The following is a 17,888-nucleotide window of genomic DNA, read 5'->3' on the forward strand; positions in this document are numbered from 1 at the left end:
TGAGGACACAGAAAGCCTTTCATCTACCTTTTGTTTTTAAAATATGTATTTTGTATAATTTGTGCAATTAAGGTAAACAAACATATTACATATTCCAAATTAGGTCCAATTTCCGTGAATTAACATACCATCTATTCCAATGATGACTTTAGAAAAATACATTTTCTATAACTGTATAAATCATTGTGATACAAAACAAGATTGGAAGAAGAGTAGATTGTGTTTAATCCCTTTGATTCCTCTGGAAGGAATTCTATTTGCCTCAAAAATTACATCAAATTAAATTATTTGCTAGTCATAAATGTTCAGTCATATTAAGCCATAGAGTAAGTCCTAGAAATCCACAAAATCTTAAAAGCCAAATGTCATACTTTGTATTTTCCTTCAGTTTAATAACTTTTTTTGCCCCAATGATATCAGTAAATTGCATAACTGAAATTGCAAGCATAGGCAAAGAATGGAGTGAGGGATTGAAAGGCAGTTACTGAGGATTTTGTTAAATTATTGATTTCAGTGGTCCACTGATGGCAAATCATTATTTTGTTACCTGATGGATCTGCAGGTCTCATACAACAAAAGATCTTTTAAGCAGCAGGATTGATGCTTTAAGTTGGGAAACAGTATATCAATAAAGGTCAGTGTGACAATATGATTTATTCAAATACGATGCTACTGCAAGCAGCCAATTTTTACATTCCAGAATAAATGGCAGGTATTTTTATTTATGTTTAGGTTCCCCACAGAAACCTTGTTTGAAATGTTTTATTATTTATTGATGCTTTTAGAGATAAAAGAAATCTATTTATTTGCCTTTCATGACCATTTCTGACTAGTAAGAGGAGGTAGGGACATAGAGCAAAAATCAATTGGTTAATAAAAGACTTAATTGACTAAATGTTTTTTCTGATGGGCCAAAAGCACAGACAGTGCCCAACCACAGTAAGGGTGCTTAATTAAAATGGGCTGGCTGAACTTAATGAAATTCTGCCATGTAGATAGAAATTAATACTAGAAAGACATCTGCATTTGTTTTTATATTACAGAGTGGAAGCAAATGAAAAGTAGCCCAATTAGGCCTTTGTCTTAATGTAATCCACATAAGGGCACTTATGGCTAGTGTAGCAGGTATAAGAAATGCTAAAAAATCACTGTTTCTCAAAATATGAGAACCCATTAGTTGTACATTTCACATTCTAATATGGCATGTGAAATATAAGCTGGGAAAAAACAGCTAAGGATACGTTAGCTTTTTATAAATCATCTCTTTACTACACATTGATGGTGATGAAGTGTGATCAAAATTTGCATGTATAAAAAATTTTACAAATTTCCTTCTTTCAAAAAAATGGAAGAACATCTGCAAATGACAATTAACTGTCCCTACCATATTTATTAGTTATATTATAGCAATATGAATGGGTTTTTTCTCAAGGATGTAATAATGTTTATGTTCAGAGAAAACAGAAGTATCTCTTTTTTTATACCATGACTGTGATTTTTTAGTTTTTCAAATTAACTTTATTAAGGTAAAATTTACATATGATATGCTTCACCAATTATAGTATACAACTCAATGAGTTTTTTAACAGCATTATTGAGGTATAATTGACATACAATTAGCTGTATGTATTTAAAATGTACATTGGAGATACTCCTCTGAAACCATTGTCATAATCAGGACAACATGTAAATATGTAAATTATTACCAAAAGTGTCTTCATCTCTTATGTAATCACACCTCCAGTCCCTCACCATCATCCCAACTACCAATCTGTTTTCTGTCATTATTAATGTTTGTGCCACAAAATATATAAAGCTCCTTAAAATTTTAATATATAGAACTCTAAAATTTTCCCATAGTTCAATTATGTACTGTTCATTTCTTCTTTTGTATTTTTTGTTCTGTTTTGCATAGTTTTACATTGCTGTGTCTTTGATTTCACTAATATATTTTCTTTCATAATTTGTAATCTGCCATCATTTCCATCCATTTATTTCAAACATTGCAATTTTCATCGCTAAATGTTTTATGTGAGTTTTTATATCATCCATGTCTCTACTAGCATGTTTAATCTTTTTTCTCTAGTTTCTTGAACATTGGCATACAGTTTTTATAACTGTTTTAATGTCCTTGTCTACTGATCATATCTTTGTCTGCAACTAATTATGGGTAGAATTTTCCTGGATAATACATGCCTAGTAATATTTAATTACTAGGATGGCAAATATTAAAGTAATTTTTAATTACTAGGATGCCAAACATTGTGAATTTTACCTTGTTGGGTGTTGGATTTTTTTCTTTTTTGGTATTACTATAAATATTCTAAAGTTTTGTTCAAAGACACAGTTAAATTAGTTGGAAACAGTCTGATCCTTTGGAGTCTTGCTCCACTATGTTAATTACATCATGTTAATAAAAATCGACGAACAATAAATGTCTGTCAAGTTGGAAGTCTTGGCAAGCTTCATGTGCTCTAGAGAAGGAACATAAATCTTATAATATTTCAGAAGCTTGGATATAAGTATAATTTGGGGACTACAGTGATCAGATACATGCTGGATTATGCCCTCCAAAGTAAAGAATAAATTATTACATCTTGTATTTTATTCCAAAAACAAGGAAGTGCAACCCCTGGGATCTCTTTGGATTCTGGAGACAACATAGTCTTTATTTGAGATACTACTCCTAGTCAAATACCAGTTTTTATAAAAGGCTACTCCCTTTGAGTGGGAACTAGAGCATGAAACAACCCTGCAGAAGGCCTAACTGCAGAGCAAACAGCTCTGGCCTGTTGAGCTAGGAGAACAAAGGTTTTAGCAGACATCAGTGATGAAAAAGATGTTGTGTAGTATTTACGACAATCCCCCTTGCCATAACAGCATGTAAAATCACAACGAAGACCCCTATACTTCTGGATTAGGATCACATCATCTGAACCAAAGAATTTCATGCCTTCTGGGGAAAAAAATACCTTGTCATGCTTTTAAGCCCCAGTAGATGGCCTAGACCTCTTGGGATTATACCAGTGACCTAGTTCCTGACGAATAGCCATATGAGGTATCCTGATCAACAACTTCATCTCATAATCAGTGAAGTCTTAAATGAGATAAATAAGATTTTGCAGACTGACCATATGCAGAAGATTAAAACAAGATCCCTACCTATCACCATACACAAAAATCAACTCTAAATGGATCAAAGACCTAAACATAAAACCTCAAACTATAAGAACCTTAGAAAACGCAGGAGACACCCTTATGGAAATTGGAACTGGCAACCAATTCCTGATCAAAACCCCAAGTGCCCATGCCATAAGAGATAAGGTAGACAAGTGGGACCTCATCAAACTGACAAGCTTCTGCAAAGCCAAAGAAACCATCAAGAGAGCAGAGAGATGGTCCACAGACTGGGAATAAATATTTGCCAACTGTATGTCTGACAAAGGCCTAACATCTAGGATCTACAAGTTACTCAAACATGCTGAAAAGCAAAAACAAACAGCCCCATTACAAAGTGGGCAAAAGTTATAAATAGACATTTCTCAAAAGAAGACATACAAGCACCCAACAGATACATGAAAAAATGCTCAGCCTTACTTGTCATCAAAGAAATAAAAATTAAAACTACACTGAGATACCACCTAAATCCAGTCAGGTTGGCTATCATCAATAACTCCAAAAACAACAGATCCTGGAGAGGATGAGGCGAAAAGGGAATACTTCTACACTGCTGGTGGGAGTGTAAACTAGTACAGCCTCTGTGGAAAACAGTGTGGCGATTCCTAAAAGATCTAAAAATGGACCTTCCATATAACCCTGCAATCTCCCTACTGGGAATGTGCTCAGAAGAACTCAAATCACTCTATAAAAAAGATACCTGCACACGTATGTTTATCGCAACATTGTTCACAGTAGCAAGAACATGGAACCAACCATGCTGCCCATCATAGGAAGACTGGATTTTAAAAATGTGGTACATATACACAATGGAATATTACACAGCCATAAAGAAGAAAAGAATAATGAACTTCACAGCAACCTGGATGGATTTAGAGTTTATAATACTGAGTGATATTTCACAGAAACAAAGAACTGAGCGTCACATATTCTCACTTATAAGCAGATCTTGAACAATTATCGTAATGCTATAAGAAAGGGATTGGCAGTAGCAGGAAACTGGAAGAGGAGCAGGGAAGTGTGATTGGCAGTACTGGGAATCTACCTGGGGAAGGGGGGCATATCTCATCAACAAGGGTATCTGCATAATGGACATTTGTATATCTAACCCTGAATTGTACCCCACATCTTTAAAATAAAAAAAAAATAAGGTCTTGACAATCATGCTGTAGAAAGTTTTTTGAGATGTACAACAAATGTAATGTGTACTATTTGCAAAAAGAATTCTATGGAGAGAATTGAATCAATGTGTACGTTAATTTTTTTTTTTAGTTTTACATTTTATTTAATTTTAATGAATTGTTTAAATTTTTTATTTTAAAGATTAAGTATATGAATGTTCATTATGCAGGTACTCTTGTTGATGAGGTGTGCCCCCAATATGGCAGATTCCCACTACAGCCAATACTCCCCCCACCCCAACTCCACTTGGCAGTTTCCCAATACTGCCAATCCTTTTCTTACAGTGTTATGATCAGTGTTCAAGGTTCGCTTATGAGTGAGAACATGTGATACTCAGTTTTTTGTTTCTGTGATAGATCATTCAGTGTTATAGACTCTAAGTCCATCCAAGTTTCTGTGAAGTTCATAATTTTTTCCTTCTCGGTGACTGTGTAATGCTCCATCATTTATATGTTAATTTAAGCTTTTGATTAAGATTTTGATGGAAAGGGAGAAGTCCTAACATTCCAGACAGATAATGAAGTACTGATTATGTGCTAGAATCTATGCTAGGTACTGAGCTTCCTTTTTTTTTTTAAACTTGAGAAGGTACACAATGAAGGTACACATGCCTGAAAAGTACCAATGAATATGGTCAGATCACATATTCACACAAGATACAGAAGGATTCCTCAAAGGGAGAGGAGTCAATGAAATCAATGTCCTAGAGCAGAAGATTTCAACCGGTCTTGAAGCGTTTGATGGACCGAGATGGGTCATGAGATCAATGAAGATGACTTCCAGGTAGACCGTGTCCACGTAAGCTCACGAATCTGACTGACGAACAGAAGTAACTGACTGGAAGTCCCTAGTCATAGAACCATAGTTGGCTTCTTTTATCCCACTGAATCTATAAAACAAAACTAAAAAGCAGTTGTTAGTACCATTCATTTGAAGATTAAGTAGTTGATGCTCAAAGAAAATAAGCAATTCATCTACATAGACACAGAATGTTCAGTTGGGAAGAAAAGTCTGTCTGCCTTCAAAACAAGTTTTTCTTATACACCATTCTAGTTCAAGATATAAGAACAGTCAAAATAGTGTATATTTTGTATTAGTGACCTTGTGACTTAATAAATTATATAGATACATATAAATTACACATGAGCATGCACGCAGTTTAATTGGGGAATGGAATATTTTGTTGCTTTCAAAGCTTTCACATTACCATCTCAGCCTTCCTTCTCCAGTCATCCTAACAACTTCTGTAAATTTATCTTCAATTTACAATTACAAATGCCTTTTAAAAAAACATCATGACATTTTTATTTTATGTAATTCCCATAAAACTGAGAGTTGTCATGCATGATTTGTTTAATGAATATTTCTAGAACAAAATTAAAGATTCTAGAAAACAAAGTCATCATATCTACATTATTATGGAATTTTAAAGTTGAACATTTCCAGTACATTATGAACTAAAATGACAGGATTAAGACCAAGGAAATTAGTTAATATGGCATAATAAATGCGTTAAACTCTTTTGTTAAAAGACAAACTCTCAGACTGTATAAAAAACAATTATAAACTTATATCTTCTTTCAAACTATCCCTTTAAAATGTAAGCATCTCCATTAAAAGAAAATTCTTGAAAAAATGTCCTCTGACACCTGCAGGACACAGAGAAAACCAGCAAAGAAAACATGAATTGACCCATCCATGTGCATTCACTCAACCAGTATCTCCTGAATGTGCCCCAGACACTGGATGGGTGGTGGAGAATATGATGGTGAAGAAGACATTGCATCAGCTCTTGGGAGTGACATTCTGAAGCGGAACACAGATGTGGGAAGAGTTGAATGAAGGACACACACTATAAAGGGAGAGACAGGGAGCATGGGCCAGGTCCCCTCACCCTAAGCCAAAAGGTCAGTTTGAAGCGGGACAGGGTAATTAAATAATCAGTCATTTGTGTCTATAAATTCCATTAAATATCAGATCAGATTTTTAAAATAATAAAATTGAACATTTCCCTATCAACTGCTTTGTTCCATTTCCATAATTTATGATGGTGGGTAACTTAATGCAAATTGATTTGCACAAGGTCACAGAACAAAAGAGTAGCAGACCTAACTCTGTAAACAAATATTAAGTACCTACGATGTAACAAGAACTAGCATTACTCTAAAGATCTTCTATTACCCAGCTTAATACTCTTTCCAATATGCCTAGAAACTAGTTTTCAATTACTCTTTCTGGAATATAAGTTCCATGAAAGAAAGATTTTGCTCTGTTCAGTCCTGTATCACCAGCCAATTGAGCAGTACCTGGCATCTGAATATTTGATGAATAGTTGAAGAATAAGTTAATGAACCATCAACTTTCAGACTATGTAAACATCTTTTGATAATTTACAAGTTGCTTAAGAATCTAGCCAGATTATCTTTGGAAATGTCAGTAATTGTTGTACAGTTCAAAAATTTTAGTATTCTGATCAGATGTTTTTCTTTCTCATAAAAGTGGCATATGTAAGGGAAGAAAGGTTTCAGCTATATGTGCTTTATGATTGCATTCAACATAAGCAAGAGTTTATTCTTTCTTTTTAAAGAAGCATTTGTGTTTGGGGTGAATTTTGTGTTTCCTTCTCTTGTTTGGATACTGTCAGACACAGCCAGAATCTATAATTGGCCTAGGCTATCATTGAGCCCTCACTTACCCAATGGAACATCAGCTTTATGAAAGCAGGTTTGCTTTTCATGTTCACAGTAGTGTATTGAGTTTTATAAAATGAGGCTCTTGCAAGCCATTATCAATGAGAAATAATAAAAGGCTAGTAGGGACCAGGTTTGCATTGCTTCTTTTTAAGGCTTTTTACAAAGGTATACTTGGGAATGCTGTTTTTCAAAATCCTGCCCTGACAAGTTAAGTACTAGCAGTTCTTTGTTGAAAGAAAGATCTTTCATCTTCTTTTTTTTCTTTTTCTATTTAGAAAGGGTTCCTTCCTCTGAGATAGCCTCCTTTGGTCTGCAATATGCCTATACCATGCCAGGCAGAAATTCACAGATTCTTTCCCCACCACTACCCTTTATTTTGAGAATAGAAAAATTGTTAGTTGTACAAACTGCTTGAGTGTGAAGATAAGTCACATTCTTCATGTTTCAGTAATATTTATTCATCATTCACAAACATTTTCTGAGTGCCTAAATGGCTATGACAATTAATTGTCTCTTATAATTAAGGTATATGCATGGTGGAAATAACTTTTATTGCCTGAGTAAGTTCTGAATGACATTACATAATTTAACAATCAGAATACTCCCAAAGATGATGGGTATTAAAAATAATACATTTAAAACATTTCCACCATAAAAAAGTAATAAGTTAATGAGGTGATGGAGGTGATAGATATGTTAATTAGGTTGGTTGACTCTTTCTACAATGTATATATAGATAAAAACATTACATTGTACCCCATTAATATACACAATTATTATTTGTCAATTTAAAATAATTTAGAATGATAAAATAAATTTGGCAAGAATAATACTTTTCTGAAGGTCACATAGATAGAAGAACATATATTTTAATTTCTTTTCTTTTTCTTTTCTTTTTTCTTTTTTTTTTTTTGAGTTAGGGTCTCACTCAGTTGTCCAGACTAGAACACAGCTCACCACAGCCTCGACCTCCTGCGCTCAGGTCATCCTTCCACCTCAGCCTTTTCAGGTCCTTCTGCCTCAGCCTCCTCAGCTGAGACTATAGGCATGCACCCTCATGCATGGTTTCTTATTTTTGTTTTGCTTTTTTAAATTTTTTGCAGAGATGCCGTTTACTCTGTTGCCGAAACTGGTCTCCAACTTCTGGGCACAAGCAGCCCTCTCACCTCGGCCTCCCAAAATGCTGCCATTACTGACGTGAACCTCTGCACCCAACCTATTGATTCTAACTTCAAACTGACTTTCTTGCACACACTTCTCACGATCTTTCTATGATAACGGATTATTGAAACTTGAGAATGCCAACACGGTATGTGCAGATACTGCCGATCTACAGCCTCCAATGTGATTATTATGACATTACATTCCATAGGAAAAATAAAAAGAAAATTTATATATCAAATGTAATGAAATAATTAAGTTAATGTAGAAATAAAATAAGTTATAAAATCAAGTACATTTACATTAATAAATTAATTTTAAAATAAATTATGCAATTATAAATTATTACTATGTTGAAAAATTTTAATTGATCCTTAGGTAATTAAATCTCATGATTTTTGAAGATGTATAGAGCTACTTTTAAAGTAGATTTAACAGATGCTGGCAATGATGCAGAGAAAAAGAAAAGCTTCTATACTGCTGATGGGAGTGCAAACTAGTGCAACCTCTTTGGAAGACAGTGTGGTGATTTCTGAAAGAACTAGAAGTTGACCTTCCATATGACCCAACAATTCCCCTACTGAGAATATACCCAACAATCCCCCTACTGAGAATATACCCAGTTGTTCTACTAAAACGATACCTGCACAAGCATGTTTACTTCGGCTCTATTTACAATAGCAAAAACATGGACTCAACTATGTTGCCCATCTTAGCTAGACTGGATTTTTTAAAATGTGCACATATACACAATGTAATATTATGCAGCCATAAAGAAGGACAAACATGGACTTCGCAGCAACTTGGATGGATTTAGAGTATATCATACTCAGTGATCTACCACAGAAACAAAGAACAGAGTACCATATGTTCTCACTCATAAGCAGACCGTGAACAATTATAACACTATAAGAAAGGGATTGACAGAGGTGGGAAACTGCCAGGGGAGGGGGTGGGATTGGCAGTTGAGGGAAACTATCAGGGGAGGGAGGAGCACACCTCATCAACAAGGGCTCCTGCATAATGAATATTTGTATACATAACCCTGAATTGTACCCCACATTTTAAAATGAAAAAATTAAAATAAATAAGCAAATTTAACATAGTAAGCAAGATTTTAATGCACTGACCCGAGGGAGAACCTTGCCTGACAATTTGTCCACACAATATCCAGGCCTCAGTCTTCTGATCTGAAGAAAAAGGTTTTCAAACTGTGTACCTCAGAGCCTTACTTTCTACAGTAGCACCTCAGAGGCCCATAAAGAACCCAAATTATACAGTACTATTCTCAGCCCTCCCATTCTCATCCACTTACCCTCCATAATACACCTTCAAATAGAATGCTGCAATTTATCAGCTGCATATATTCAAAGTCTGCTCGTGATTATCTTTAAAGAAAGTATTCCAACTTTTTTTTTTTCTTTTTTTTTACAGGAACATGAACATGAGTTTAAGGGTTTCATTATCAAAGTCTTGTAAAACAATTTCAGAAACTGTACATCAACATGGCACAGACCATAGCCTACTTTTGTTTTTACTGCACAAAAGTGAAGCTTGAAACTCCTGTAACTAGGAAAACAGTTGCCCAACTACTTTGCATATTAACATGAGATCACTGTGTGCATAAGATTACTACTGCATAATAGGAATACAAATTTATTGGTTTTATACTTGAGATCAAATAAAAGGTACATTATCAAGTAGATTTATAGTAAAAGCATATGAAGGTCAATTAAAAATGCACTATCCTCCCCTTTTTCCAACACAGAGCTTAAAACAAATTAATGAACGAGTAGAAAACTGAAAATCCGGACAAGCGATAATTTTTTCCCCCAAGATGGACCCAGGATAGGTAGACGGCTTCACTATTGTAGACGTGGAATAAATTATTATTTCAGGAAAAAAAATTCCCAAACACCTCATGAAAAAGTATATAACTCTACTTCAAAATATGCTGCTATTTACTCACTGTCAAAGACAGTTTTATCTGAAATCTTGTTTATGCATTAAACCCCAATTAGCCATCAAAAAAAGGTTAACGCATATATAACCTTTCAAAGTTAAACAAAAGTCACAAAAATTTAGCCACAAGGCTTAAAAGATTATGTATTTCAAACGCTCGTTTCCAGGTGTAACTATAAGGAGGTTAATTTATCATGTCCACAAACCAGACGATAGTAGATCCATCATGTTGGAGGATTTTAATGACATTTAGGATATTCTGGCCACAATAACATGCAATCAGTGCATTCCCTACATGGCTCTAGTACGGCAATGAGTCAAATGCTAGAAATACTATGCGTGAGCTTACTTGATAAAGGAGATCATACAACATAAACAATCCATGCCTGCTGTAGATGCATGCAGCTTTTCAGCTTTGTGATGAAAAGCAGCACCGGAATAGTCCAACTGCTTATGTATTCAATCAGATTTCACCATGACGAGAACTGGTTACCCCTGCAACGTTTTCTAAAAGCTTTTGGATGTCGACAACTAAAATCACTACCAGGAGTTGTGTAACCGTGTATCACTCAGCGCTGTATACACCTAGGTTGGAGATGAACAAACAGCGTGAAGAAGTCACACGAAGGAATGGCACTGATGCACTTCTACAGCTGGACCCCACCAAGGCCGCACTCAGGCACTCATATCCATGTCTTCTTCGTGATGGTCATCCCCATTCTCTTTGGACTCCCTCAGAGAATCGCACGTTGCCTTTTCCACAGAACTGTCTTTTGCTTTAGGGGAACCTACTGCTATTGGTCTCTTCTCTTCTTTTTTTCGCTTTCTCGCTGTCATACCCCTGCTTCTCTTCATCGTAATCCCGTGTCACCTGTTTTACATCTTTATCACTCTCTGACTTTCTTTCCCGGTCCTTTTTCTTATCTTTACTCTTCTTCTTCTTGCTCGTTGACCGTTCTCTTTCATCTCTACGTCTTTCTTTGTCTTCATCTTTTTTTCTCTCTTTTTTGTGTCGCCTTGGCGATGGTGAGCGAGATCATTTTCTCTCAGGAGACCGAAGCTTCTGAGGAGCTCTTGTTCCACTCCTGCTGCTTCTGCGTCGTCGCTCTCTGCGCGCACTTCTAGATCGTCTGGCTGTGCTGTAACTTTTTGGTGGTGTTTTGGAACGTTTCTTTTCTTTGTCTTCTTTCTTTTTGTCTCTGGTTTTTGATGTGCTCCTTGACCTTCTACCTCTCTCTCTGGAATGAGATCTTCCCCGTCTTGGACTTTTGGATCGTCGCCTACTCCTGGACTTAGAAGGGGATCGCCTCCTTGATCTGCTTCTTGACTGCCTGTGTCTTGAAGATGAGGGAGTCCTTCTCCTCCTAGAAGGTGATCTTGATCTTGATTGCCTTCTTTTTTCTTCTTTTTTATCTGGTTCTATAGCAGCAGAGATCAGGGACTGTGCTTCTCGGACTCTCTTCATAGCTTCCTCTGTTTCTTTACTAGAGGTATCCGATTTCAGACTTGGTGAAACAAGACCAGCAGCCACATGACTCAACTTGGGATCAACAGTACTCATAAGCTTCAGCAACGGATCTGCAGCAAGAGACTGAGAGTTCAAGTTAGCTCCAGGAAGCCCAAGTGCAGCAAGGGCAGGATCAAGAGTGGGAGCTCCCAAAGCAGCCGGTGGAACAGCGCCAATCTGGGTAAGTGGGTTAGGAGTAGGCAGGAGTCCACCACCAGCCAGAAGACCTGCCACTGCATTAGCTGGTGGCAACAGAGACAAAGCCTTAGTCTCATCAGGAATAACTCCTTCTGCATATGGTACGGCTATCAAAGCTCTGTCAACGAATACAGTGTTTGTCAGATACTGTGCCACAACTGCTGAGTCCGGATCATGGAACTTAACAAAGCAGACACGAGATGAGACTGGCAAAGGTGACTCATCCGGCGGGAAGAGGCGCAGCTCGTCGATCTTGCCCAGGAACCCAAACAGCGTCCGCATCTGCTCGGAGCTCGCGCTCTGGGAGACGTTTGTCACCTGGATGACCTCGGTGCCGCCGCCGCCCGGCCCTCCGCTGGGGCCCGGGCCCGCCGCGCTGGGGTCGACGGTGGCGTTGCTCCGTATTCCAACTTTTAACAAACTTTAAAAATCAAGTTTTATAGTCACATGACCCAGAGTTCGAAAGTCTCAGATTTGGTTATTCTATGGTTGCTACAAACAATAAAATGTATCTAGAGTAGGAGTCACAAATACATATTCCTCCTGGGGCCAGTTGGGACCAATAATCTTATAAATTAAAAAAACCAACCTGGTTTGAGACTATGTAGGTAATGCTAATCTGTAGCAATTTAAGAATATATCCTACTTAAAAATTTAAACTCTACATGTTAATCTTTAACACTGTGCTAACAAGTCTATAGCTCCAAACATGTGATTCCTAGCCTAGAAATTACCAGAATGAGAAACTTTGTCCAAAAAATCTGTGAGTTATAGAAACTGTGAAGAGGAGGGTTATGTCTTTATCAGTCACCTAGTTTGTAAGGGCATCATTATTTCATTTAAGATGATCTTCAATAGTATATCACTATTATTTCATTCAAGAAAGACTCACTGAAGACTTTAAATGCAACTATGTTTTGTGAACCTCGGATCCAACTATCCACATCAGGGGATAATGAGTAAATAGATCAAACACAAACATATAAGCAACTTATTATCTTTATTTGTCCTCAATTTCCTGACACGTATAATGATCTCTAAGGAGTCCTGGCTCAACCATTACTGTTGCCCAGCTGTAGGATCTCTCTTCTCGGTTGTGATCCTGGATGGGTTATGGATTATTTTCAAATAATAGATCACAAACTCTCCACACTGTCTTCTGCTAAGAATGAAATGTATGTATGTGTGTACACACACACACACCAGCATGATGTGGAAGTGATGAGATTTAATCCCTGCTGTTCATTGTTCACTGCATCAAAGGAAGCCTGCCAGCCACTTCTTTGTGAATGCACTAGTCTCAGAGCAGGGTCAAGAACAGCCTTCTTCCTCTGGCTCCCAGCTTAGCTGTCTTATGTTTGACACCTCGTGCTGAGATGCCTTACTTGGCTGAAATCTCTGCACTAACTCAGCTCAGTCTGATGAGGCACTTGGAAGAACCAAGTTGAGGCTGTCTTGAAACTGCAAAAAGAGCCAGAGGGTCAGTGTAGTCGGTTTGTAAAGAATCAACCTGGTTAATGAAAGGGCTGGAAAAGTCTAACTCACTAGTGTAAGGCTGTCTTTAGATCCTACAAGAGAAAGAAATTATCACTCTTATTTTACAGTGCTCTTAAGAACTCTGAATCAAATTTTGTGTCCATTCCATTTTATTTTACTTTGGAACAGAAGCTGACACAGAGCACAAAAAAAAGAGTTGAATCTTGGAGAAATTAGGGAGATTGGTTGTGGATACAGGAAAGTGAGATATAAGTTTGAGAAAAGTAAAAGTGCAAAGGGTCAGAAAATAAGTCATTGATCATTTTTTTTCTAACACCATAATACTTACAACACAGAATTATACATTAAATTAGATAGTGCAAGTAAAGTGTTTCACAGTAAGTGGTTAATAAATGCTGGCTATAATTTGTTGTCAATATTACTAGTGGAGAGAAAAGTTTTGATAAAATACTAATGAAATCGATGTTCATAAAGTTTATTAGGTGACTATGCAAAGTGTTTTACATATATTAACCCATCTAATCCACATGCAACCCCATAAGGTAGATAATATGACTATTTTAGATGAGGAAATCAAGTAGAGAAAGGTAAAAGATAAGTTCAAGATCATCCAATTAAGTAAGTGGGTGGTAAGAATTCAAGTCAAGGCAATATGCTCCTGAATCCATGTTTTGATCACCAGGCTCTATGGTCTCTCTAGATCTTGAATGGCAAGTTAAAGAATGCCTTTATCGCAGCATTGTTCACAATAGCAAGAACCTGGAACCAACCATGCTGCCCATCAAAAGAGGGCTGGATTTTAAAAATGTGGTACATATACACGATGGAATACTACGCAATCATAAGAAAGAACAAAATCATGAATTTTGCAGCAACCTGGATGGAACTAGAATCTATAATACTGAGTGATCTCTCACAGAAACAAAGATCCGAGTATCACATGTTCTCACTCATATAATGGACCTTGAACATCCAATGTAATACTATAAGAAAATGACTGACGGTACTAGGAAACTATGGGGGGGATGGGATTAACAGTAGCAAATATCTGTCTGGGGATGGGGAAACACCTCTTATCAACAGGGTGCCTGAATGAAACGTAATTGTACACCTAACCCTTAACTGTACCCCACAAAACCATAATAAAAAATATTGATTATAAAAAAAATAAAATAAAATAAAGAATGCCAAATTATGAAACACCAATTTAACTTTTTCTTCTCTAAGAGGCTATTTATGGGTTTTAAAAGAACTGAGATAATCAAACCATACCCAAGTGGAAGAAGCATTGGAGAGCACAGAGGGTACAAAAAGACAAGAAAAGTCCCTAATAGAGGGCAGCGATGAGATGGAAGCAGAAAAAAGAGACATAACAGAGCCAATACAACTGATCTGAGGTATGAGACAAGAGAATTTCAGAGGGCTCTGAAGCTTTGAATCACGGTGAATGAAAGGAGATGGCATAGTTCCCAGCCCCCACCCAAAAAAGGTATTGAGGTAATAAGTTGAATAAAGGAGAAAAAATTTAATTGAAGTGGAAGTCCTAAAAAGACATCATATAATGAAATAAAAATACTGAGGAAAAGTAAGTATAACTTTATTTTCTTATTTTTAATTTTAAAGATGTGGAGTACAATTCAGGGTTAAGTATGCAAATGTTCATTATGCAAGTACTCTTGTTGATGAGGTGTGCCTCCCCCCTCCCCTGGCATTTTCCCACTACCGCTAATCCCTTTCTTATAGTATTATGTTAATTGTCCAAGGTCCACTTATGAGTGAGAACATGTGGTACTCAGTTCTTTGTTTCTCTGATAGACTCTAAGTCCATCCAGGTTGCTGCAAAGATCATAATTTTGTTCTTCTTTATGACTGTGTAATATTCCATCATGTATATGTACCACATTTTTTTTTATCCAGCCCTCTGATGGGCAGCACGATTTGTTCCATGTTTTTGCTATTGTGAATAATGCTGCAATAAGCATGTGTGTGCAGGTATATTTTTCATAGAGTGATGTGAGTTTCCCCAGGTATATTACCAACAGGGGGATTGAGGGGTCATATGGAAGGTTGATTTTTAGATCTTTTAGGAATCACCACTGTTTTCCACAGAGGTTGTACTAGTTTGCACTCTCACCAACAGTGTAGAAGTGTTCCCTTTTCCCCACATCCTCTCCAGCATCTATTGTTTTTTGAGTTATTGATGATGGCCATCCTGACTGGAGTTAGGTGGTATCTCAGTGTGGTTTTAATTTGAATTTCTTTGATGACTAGTAAGACTGAGCAGTTTTTCATGTATCTGTTGGCTGCTCGTATGTCTTCTTTTGAGAACTGTCTATTCATATCTTTTGCTCACTTTGTAATGGGGCTGTTTGTTTTCTTCTTTTCAGCATGTTTGAGTTCCTTGTAAATCCTAGATGTTAGGGCTTTGTCAGGCATACAGTTGGCAAATATTTTTTCACAGTCTGTAGGCTGTCTCCCTGCTCACTTGATGGTTTCTTTGACTTTACAGAAGCTTGTCAGTTTGATGAGGTCCCACTTGTCTATCTTATGGCATGAGAACTTGGGGTTTTGATCAGGAATTGGTTGCCAGTTCCAATTTCCATAAGGGTTCTCCTGCATTTTCTAAGGTTCTTATAATTTGAGGTTTTACACTTAGATCTTTGATCCATTTAGAGTTGATTTTTGTGTATGGTGATAGGTAGGGGTCATGTTTTAATCTTCTGCATGTGGTCAGTCAATTTTCTCAGGACCATTTACTGAATAGGTTCTCCTCTCCCCAGTGGTTGATGGTCGAGGTTTTTCAAAGATCAGTTGGTTAAGAAATGGAGGTTTTGCTTCCAGAATCTCTATCCTGTTCCATTGTTCTATATGCCTGTTCTTATACCAATACCAGGCTGTTTTGATTATTGTAGCATTATAATAAAGTTTAAAGTCTGGGAGTGTGATACCTCCCACTTTGTTGTTTTTTGTTTGCTTATTTGTTTGTTTGTTTGTTTGCTTAGGATTATTTTGGCTATTCATGGCCATTTATTTTTCGATATGAATGCCTGTATTGCCATTTCCAGGTCTGAGAAGAATGTTGCTGGTAATTTAATGGGTACTGCAATATGTATCACTTTTAAAAGATGTGATTGGAGTATCAAAATATCAACTATCCTAGCAATCCCAGTTAATGAAATAAGGCAAGAAAAACAAAAGGCATACAGACTGTAAATGATGAAATAAAACTGTCATTTTTCATAGATGACAGGACGGGTATCAGTAGGCAAACTATTAAAATAAGTGAATGTAGCAAGACGACTGAATAGAAGATCAATACATAAAAATTGTATAGCAACAAAAATTAAGATGTGAATTTGTATAATATGGCGAAGTACTCCCCTTGGAAAGCTATGCACCAATGCCAGCACATAGAATTACTATGAGTTTGAATTAGGACAATGAACAAACATTAAATGTCTTGTTACATTTGGCAAGAGTGGTAGTAAAATCAGGGACATATTAGTCCAAGTTTACGGGGATAATGTCATGAAGAAAACATCAGTGTACAAATGGATTAAACATTTTTTAGAGAAAAATTTTTCAGAGAAAATATCACTGATGAAGAGAGGTCAGGATGGCCAGCAACAAACGGAACTGACGAAAACATTGCAAAAATTCGTCAAACTGTGATAAGCATAGCAGACCAAATAAACATCGAGAGAGAAACAGGAAAACAACTGGAAATTTTGGGATGAGAAAGGTGTGTGCAAAAATGGTCCCAAGGGAGCTCTTGCATCAGGACAATGCACCAGTTCATACAGCACTCTCTGTGAAGGAGTTTTGGGCCAGTAAACAAATGGGTACTGGAACACCCTCCCTACTCACCTGATCTGACCCCCAATGACTTTTCTGTTTACCTGAAGATAAAGGAAATATTGAAAGGAAGACATTTTTATAACATTCAGCATATCAAGGGTAATATGATGACAACTCTGATGGCCATTCCAGAAATAGAGTTCCAAAATTGCTTTGACCAGTAGACTAGGTGCTGGCATTGGTGCATAGCTTTCCAAGGGGAGTACTTCAAAGGTAGTGATATTCAGCAATGAGGTATGTAGCTCTTTTCCTAGGATGAGTTCATGAGCTTAATTGTCATATCTTTGTGTGTGTGTGAGAGAGAGAGAGAGAGAAAGAGAGAGAGAATATATAAACTAATACTAAAACTTATATAGAAATGAAAACAGCCCAAATATAATTAAGATGATTTTAAAGAAGGAAAGGACTGAAGAATTTATATTGTCAGAACTAATATGGCTACAAAACAATATGGATAAAAGTTAGGCAAACTAACCAATGGAATAAAATACCAAAAAAAAAAAAAAAAAAAAAAGCAGACCTACACATAGTCGTTTATTTTCTGTGTATGTTTATATAGTGTGTTAAAGAAAGAATAGCCTTTGCAATAATTAGTGCTGGGTCACTTAGATATCCAATAGAAGAGAAAAACTAACTTATTCCCAACCATGCAC

The 17,888-nt window shown here is 36.5% G+C and overlaps 1 pseudogene across 1 annotated transcript; it reads right to left on the reverse strand.

Moving 5' to 3' along the window:
• Window positions 1–10,997: 10,997 nt before the first annotated feature.
• On the reverse strand, window positions 10,998–12,280 carry LOC103261974 (annotated as a pseudogene). The gene has a single exon (XR_002482052.1). The product of XR_002482052.1 is annotated as a serine/arginine-rich splicing factor 11 pseudogene (transcript).
• Window positions 12,281–17,888: the final 5,608 nt, after the last annotated feature.

Source organism: Carlito syrichta, unplaced genomic scaffold, assembly GCF_000164805.1.
Source record: "Carlito syrichta isolate Samal-C Ts95f unplaced genomic scaffold, Tarsius_syrichta-2.0.1 Scaffold304261, whole genome shotgun sequence".
Lineage (NCBI taxonomy): Eukaryota > Metazoa > Chordata > Mammalia > Primates > Tarsiidae > Carlito > Carlito syrichta.